A 7,954-nucleotide genomic window follows, 5' to 3' on the forward strand; every position below is an offset into this window, starting at 1 on the left:
TAAATCTTTAAAAAAAAAAAGCCATTAAATCATTAATCTGAGTAGCTGCCAGGCAGACACGCTCCGGCAGCACCGGCCAGCGCACAGGGAAAGCGCGCCCCTCAAGCTGGCCTGCCCGAGGGGTCTCGGCCCATGCAGCATGTCACGCAAACCTCCCCTTCCCCCAAGACGGCGCTGCTGGAAACTGACCGTACACAGACAGTGAACGGGAGCCCAGGGTTGCGTAGCAGCGACACATCAGAAACCACCCACATCTGCCGGTGGCATAAGCTGCGGGCACGCAGTCACCAGGCTGCAGCAGCTGAGAGCACCGACACCCAGGCCTGGCTTGCGCTCTGCTGAGGAAAGGTGCTACTGTTCCACCTGCATCCTTGTTGTTAAAGCAAAAAACATCCATATGAAAAGCTATGGGGATCTGTAACAGACTATTGTAGGTGATCACTCTGAAGAGAGAAACTCAAGGAATTTTTAGTTTCTACATAACGAATTTCTGAGTTCACATTTTATATGACTCTGAAGAATACCTACAAATAGGCAGAAAAAATAAGAGCAAAATGGTTATGTTAAAGTTTTGTTAAAGAGAAAATTCTTAAAAAAAAAAAAAGTATTTATGTGTATAAGAACGAGGGTGCAGGCCAGAGGGGCAGGGGTGAGAGGTCTCCCCAGAGACAGGGTGGGGAGCAGAACAGGCAGATCGAGTGAAACCCACTGCTGAGGGGAACAGTGGGGAGACAGGAGAGGTCTGCTTCACCCTGTGGGTCACTCCCTGGCTGGGGATCTGACTCATGCCGTAGTGGCTGACGAGAGCTTGATAGTGCTATATGCCTTTAACCCTGGCGCCAAAAGGTAAGTCCAAAGAGAAAATTCCTTTTTTTTTTAAAGGTTTATATGTATTGATGCACACAGAACTGAGGTACAGGCCAGAGGTGCAGGGGCAGTGAGAGGCTTCACCAGAGACAGAGTGGGGAGCAGAACAGGCCGACTGACGGAGCACACTGCTGAGGGGAGCAGAGGGCAGGTCAGGATGGTTCTGCCACACCATGTGGATCACCTCTGGGGCAGGATCGAACTCATGCCGAAGTGCCTTTAGCCTCTTAGTGCTGTGCTTTAACCCGCTGTGCCACCAGGGAGGGCCTGAGAAAATTCCTAAAATAAGCTACTATGCCAGCAGACTGCAGCTTTCTGGAGAGAATCTACTAACCATAAACAGGCCAGACACCAGCCTATTAAGCAAAGAAACAGCTCAAGTAACTACCTATGACTGGTGGGAACTGACCCCAGGTTTTGTTCATTATTTCAGAAACTTCTATCAAGCACAGCAAAGGAAGCTGTACCCAATGCTTCTTTGGTTCACTGACTCCAAAGTGGTGCAAGCATTTCAACAAGGAGTCTTACCCCGGAGCATGTCACTACGACCGAAAGGCGATTTTTAGCTAAAATGCCAGGTCTTCAGGTGTCAGCATACAAGGAGAGCGAGTCTGCTGGGCCCACTGCAGCTTAAGAGGCTTCCTGCAGACTGGCCCAGGCCTGCTCCAGCAGCCCAGACTGGCAGGAGGGGCCACAGGCAATCTGTGACCCGCCTCGGCACAGGCATCAGGAGGCTCCCGCACAGGGAAAGCATTTTGCAAAGGCAAGTTTCATAGATTTGCTGGAGTGTGGTTTTAAAGAGCTTCACTGTAAAGCACCATTATGCTCATTAACAAATATTCTCTAAATATTTAATCGGTGCCAAACACGGTGGCCAACAACTATCCCACAGACTTAGCAGGCAATTCCAGGATAGACTAAAGCGTGCTCTTGGAGGGAGGGTCAGGATTTTGGCCCGGGTTCCAAACGGCCTCCCAGATGAAGTGACCCCAGTCCAGGGCAGATGCATTTCTGGCATCGGGCGCAGAGGCACACAGCCCTCACAGGAAGGGCAATGCCTGAGCAGCAGCGCACACAGAGCGAGCCACCGGGGGCTGGCTGGCTGACTGACCTGAATGATACAGAATGTGGTTGAGCAAAAAAGGTATCTGGAAAATTCGGAACGCATAGTCTTCCCAACAGTAACCCACCAGGGTTAGCAACAAGAAGAGAATCTGGGGCAATGAAGAGACTTTTTGAGGCTAAACTGAGAAAACAAACAACACTACTGACATAGGGCTGTGAGCGTGCACCTGATGTCCAAGACTACCTGTCCTGGGGCAGCGACTTTGACTGCTGAGAAAGTAGGGACCCACTTTTCAAAGCAGATTATTAAAACACTCAGTAATACTTACAACACTTACAGTAATGAGAAAGCAAAAAAAACAAACAAAACCCCCCAGAAAGTGTTTTTTGTTCCTTTAAAAAAAAAGGCTGTTCTATTTAGAAATAAGCCCAGAGGGGCAAATCCCTCCTCCCAGGAGTCAGCGCGCAGTGTCGGCAGAGTCCAGGCTCGCTTTACCTCTCGGCCCGTCAGGATGTGTCTGGCCAATTTCACCTTCGCGAAGTTCCCTTTGCCGATGGTTTTCAGCAGTCTGTAGTTTCCGATGTGAGGCTGTTCATCTGCGCAGGAAGCAATCGAGTTTCTACAGCGAGCTCCAGAGCGCCCGGCGCGGGAGGTCACCTCTTGCCGCCCATCGCCATGAGACGTGTGCTGCAACACAAAACACAGCAGACCAGAAGTGAGGACACAATACAGCACTTGCCAAGCTTTACAAGCCTGGCCTTGAAGAAACAAAACGTGACTACTTTAACTTTAATCCTACTGCACCCCTCACACATTAATTTCTCCACATCCCATCAATCTGACGAGAATGAGATGCTGAGAAGAAAAATACCAAGTGTTGACATTCAAATGGATGCTCAGACAGGTACTTTCTAGATGTGGATGCTGCAGAAAATAGGGGCGAGCAGCCCCCTGTGGTCATGCAGACCAGCCTGAGCACGCCTCGCGAAGCAGGCTGCACTGCGACTTCCCAGCTGAGGGACTTCCACGATCTGTCATGGCCACACTGCCACTGAGTGAGAAAGGCACAAGAACCTGGGTCCCCAACTGCACGACCAATTACTCAGCACAATGTGCTCAAAGAAAACAGCAGGCGCTGGCCCTTGGTAAACTGAGCAGCCGCTGGCGGGATGGGTCAAGTAGCCTACGGCTGGCGTGGCACGTGCGCCTCTGCCCACAGCAGGACCACAGTCCTGCTCCACGGGGCCACTCTGGACACAGGAAGGTGTGTGCGCAGCTCCCGACGCCCAGAGTGCGGACGCCTGCGCAGTGGCCACCGCCAGCAGGCCCGGCGCACACAGGCTCACTAACCTGGGTCACAACCAGCCTGATGCTGTGAGAAGCCTACGAAGTTGCTATCGCAGCCACGAAGGGAACAGCAGACAGTATTTTGAAGTGAAGCTTATTTGTGCCGGCAGCCTCTGAAGACAGCCTTTTCCAAATTCCCACTCTTGCCTCCACCCACTTTCCTTGACTCCCCGGCACTAAACACTCTCCCTCCCCAGCCAGGTTCCTGGGCCAGGACGCCTTCGGTCTCCCGTAACACTGCTGCGATTTCCTTTTACTGGGTTAAACCGACTTTTATGAACTAGTTACAAACCGAAGCAACAGTGTTTCTGTAACAGAAAGAAGTCTAATCTCCAATTAGAACATTAAGAGAACGTCCATAAATGAGGACGTGATCAAGGTCTGAAACAACAAAGATGAGCAGCAGGGCGCCGGCCATCAACCTTCCACAGGCCAAGGTTACGGAAAGAGGCCCTGGTGGGCAGACAGTGGCTGCCGTTGCATGCTTACGCCAACGACAGCGTCAGGAAAACAGGGCCAGTACCTGTTACTCCTGAGTCACCGAGCAGCAGCTGGTAGGTATCAGGTGTTTAACTGACAGAATGAGTAAATGGACGGTAATAAATTATAGGGTCGGGGTTAAATTATGGAAAATAACTTTTTTACTTCCTCGGTTCATTCAAATGTTGACCTAGGGGCATACAGATTTTCTTAACACACACACTGGGTGTTTTGGAAACACAGCAAGTGCGAGACAAAGCCCTTGTCCCGAGTGTGTGGTGAGTGGCCTTACTGGTTACACAATGAAAATATCATCTTTAGAATGATACCACTGGTCAGATTTTTGGATTAAAAAAAGCGTAATTAAGGTAAATATACACCTTCTAACTTACATGGTTTCTAAGTTAAGCTTTTCTTTGGTCAATCCCAGAGTCAGGCAGTTAAACAGACAACCCGCTGACTCCCATGCAAATCCATCATCTCCCACTGCAAAAGGAGAGCGACCTCTCTCACACACTCACACACACACACACACACACACACACACACACACACACACACACACACACACACACACACACACACTTCATGCCTTTGCTTACTCACCAGTACCTTACAATAAAATGCCAGCTCCTCAGCACTGAACCTCAGTGATAACAAAGATCCTTTCCACTCTGCTCTGTATCAAACAGCCCCAGAACCTGGAGCAAAACCGGCAGAGGAGCTGTGCGAGGAGACAGCAGACCTAAGGCTCTCTCTGTGCTAATTCATTCCTCCCTCCTCACCCATGTCCACTCTCTCTGAGCACCACTCTGGCCCTCTCAGTTTGAGTGTCTTTAATTGTCCAAACATTTGCCTCTGTCTTTCTGAAGCTTTCTTTTTTTGGGGAAAAAAAAAGATTTAGTATGTATACAAGAATTGGGGTACAGGCTAGAGATGCAGGGGGTGAGAGGATTCACCAGAGACAGAACAGGGAACAGAAGGGAGACAGGAGGGTTCTGCTGCACCCTGTGGGTCACTCCCTGGCTGGGGGTCAAACTCACGCTGCACTTTAATCTGTTGTGCCACCAGGGAGGGCCCTCTCTGAAGCTTTCCATGGCTCTTCCTACACCCCACCAGAATTTTCTGAGATAGTGTGCATATGTGTTTCTATTTGTTACTTTGTCTTAAACAATACTATCATCCAACACAAACGCTACTTTGCTTCTGAGTTCCAGGGAGAGGATATTCCTTCACTTCAGAGACACCCAGTCCCCCTCCCTTGAGGTCTGGCACCGTCACTGCCTAATCCAGTAGGTAAGACTCAAGCACAAGCGCCAGGCAGTGCCTATGCTGAGGCTTGGAACAGCGGGGCTTCACCAAGCCACCTACCCACCCTTCTCAACACTGCTAGCATCTGGACACCCAACCAGCCCTCATGGAGCCAGCAAGTCCCCACGCGAGCCAGCAAGTCCCCACGCTGACTTACCAGCAGTTTCTAGCGTGCTAAGCGGGACTCAGGTGCCACTGATTAGTCTCGGCCGTGACCCCAGCCCAGCCTAATGCACTCTCAAACAACAACACAATGCAGACAGAGCTATTTCCCATTAGACTGCGAACTCATGCATCCGTCTGAAACGCCTGGTATATGTCAAATTCCAAGAGGCCAACAGCATAATGTTTTCGTATATAAAGTGCTGAAATTTTAAAATACAGTGAGTTTAACGCAAAAATAACGCTCTCAAAGCAAGGAAATTAAACTGCCTTTGCTTCCACTCATCCCCTTATTTTCCCACGCATCCATCAGCTACTCAGAACTCTGACGTCCTGTACTGCCAGACAGGCAAGGCTGCGGCGCTGCTCCAAGGAGGGCTTGCCACCAGCGCCCGCTGCACCTGCCCTCTCTGCTAGTTTTCAAATAAACCCATCTGTTGCTGGAATAGCTGGCTATTTTTGCTTGACACCAACCATGGGAAAAGTTTCCATGACAGTGCCAGGAAATACTAGGACATGGAGCAAGCCCTGCAGTTTCATTTTCTCCGTCTTTTCCTCCCTTGTCACTACCAAGAGAAACTGGATGTGTGTTGGGAGGCATGTCTTACTTTCAGGCCAGTGTTCTTTAGTCCAGCTGGGGGGGGGGTCTCACAAAGGGAGACAAACTACCATCCTACATCACTGCAACCCCACTAGCTGGAGGTGTGTTATGCTGTCCTGTAGCCAGAAGCTCTCAAACAATATAAAAAAAAATTGTTTTGGAGCCTCCATCTCCAATATACTGAGCTAGTGGACCTGAAGCTGCAGCTGCCGGACTTCTCTGTGAGGAAACGACTCCTACCTGCTTGAGCCACGTGCATGGCTCGGTCTTCCGGTCAAGGCTCTGCCGCAGGGGCCACAGCAACACCAGTGCAGGAGGCTGCCACCTCATCATCTATCACACCTATTAGTCCTTCTTTGTGTTTAAAAAAAAAAAAAAAAATCAAAGAATAGGGGGCCTCCCTGGTGGCACAGCTCCAGTGTGAGTCGATCACCGGCCAAGGAGTGACCCACATGGCGCGGCAGACCTCTCCTGACCTGACCAGCCCGCTGCTCCCCTCAGCAGTGTTCTTTGTCGATCTGCCTATTCTGCTCCCCACTCTGTCTCTGGTGAAGCCTCTCGCCACCTCTGCACCTCAGACCTGTACCACAGTTCTGTATGCCTAAGTAAATAAAAAATATAAAAATCACAGAATATAAATCATTGCATAATCAGATGTGACAAGTATTCATACTATAGGATACCAGAAATTTTTTTTAAAGGCTTATTTATGCATATAGAACTGGGGTACAGGCCAGAGTTACAGGGTCGGTGAGAGGCTTCACACAGAGAGAGTGGGAAGCAGAATAGACTAACAAAATACACTGCTGAGGGGAGCAGCGGGTGGGTCAGAAGAGGTCTGCCGCGCCCTGTGGTCACCTCTGGAGCGGGGATCGAACTCATGCTGAAGTGGCTTTAGCCCGCTACACCACCAGAAAGGGCCCAGAAATTTTCATCTTACTAAAGTTCCAGGTTTACCCTTCTCTATATTCAGTAAAACAACAACTTGAAATTTAAGAAGTCTACGTAAGAAGTCAGGTTTTAAAGTTTAACACAGCAACCTGACTCTTCCCGAACAGTTCCTCTGTAAAACACAAGAGGTGGTCACACATCCTTTCTAACCCTTAAAATAACAAACCACCTCCCTCTAACAAGGGGGTAGGTTTTTCAAAGACAGAGTCAAAGCGTGATAATAAAAGAGCTATCCTGTAACCCACAGAGTCACAAAGTTAAATTTCATTTTGAAAACAGGTGGACAATTATTTCATTCACTGCAGAAAAAAAAATATCTGGTTAAGACTGAACACCCTCTGGTTTAAAAAAAGTCTTAGCAAACTAGGAACTGAACTTAATTTCTTAAAGTCAAAGACTAAAAAACCTTTAACAAAACTGTCAGCACTTGATGGCAAGACGATTTACCGGCAAAATCAGAACTGCCTCTGGAATGCAGGAGAGCTTGTTAAGGCCTATACCAGCAATAACTTATTACAATATATAATTTGAAAAATAACCATTTATAGCAACAAAACCTGTGAAGTAGGAAGCAGTTAATCAAGAATGTATAAGGACCTCCTTGGGGACACGGGGGTTACGCTGCAGCACTATGAAGCTATCAGCAGCCACTGCAGAACCTGTTTGGTCCCCAGCCAGGGAGGGACCCACAGGGCACAGCAGACCCCCCCTCCCCCCACTGTCTCCCCGCTGCTCCCTCAGCAGTGGGTTTCAGTGGGTCGGCCTGCTCTGCTCAATGATGGGTCTATGGTGAGTTCTCTCACCTCCCACATTTCTGGCCCACACTCTTGTATGCATAAATAAATCTTAAAAAAAGAAGAGGGCCCTCCCTGGTGGCACAACTGGTTAAAGTTCAACACTATGAAGCTAAGTGCAGCCACTGCAGTGCTAGTTCCATTCCTGGCCAGGAAGATGCCCCACATGGAGCAGCAGACCTCCCCTGTCTCCTTGTTGCTCCCCTCAGCAGTATATTTCAGTACATATACCTGTCCTGCTCTCCACTGTCTCACCCCCGTACCTCTGGCCTGCCCCAATTCTTGTGTGCATAAAAAAAAAGATCTGTAACAGCATAAAAAACAAAGACTGAGGAACCACCTCATACTGGAGAAGACAGCAGACAGAATAACTCA

At 49.2% G+C, this 7,954-nt stretch overlaps 1 protein-coding gene across 6 annotated transcripts in view; it reads right to left on the bottom strand.

The window, feature by feature from the left end:
* Window positions 1–2,614, bottom strand: part of MARK3 (MAP/microtubule affinity-regulating kinase 3) — a 41,419-nt gene extending 38,805 nt beyond the window's left edge. For 4 of the 6 annotated variants that reach the window (XM_004681569.2, XM_004681568.2, XM_004681567.2 and 1 more), the window contains exon 1: window positions 2,429–2,614. The gene's annotated coding sequence lies outside the window, so the exon portion shown is untranslated. The remainder of the gene's footprint in view (window positions 1–2,428) is intronic. The other 2 variants (XM_012724495.1, XM_012724494.1) reach the window with 1 other exon arrangement.
* Window positions 2,615–7,954: the final 5,340 nt, after the last annotated feature.

This window comes from Condylura cristata, unplaced genomic scaffold (assembly GCF_000260355.1).
Source record: "Condylura cristata isolate star-nosed mole 26May11 unplaced genomic scaffold, ConCri1.0 scaffold00013, whole genome shotgun sequence".
Taxonomy (NCBI): Eukaryota; Metazoa; Chordata; class Mammalia; order Eulipotyphla; family Talpidae; genus Condylura; species Condylura cristata.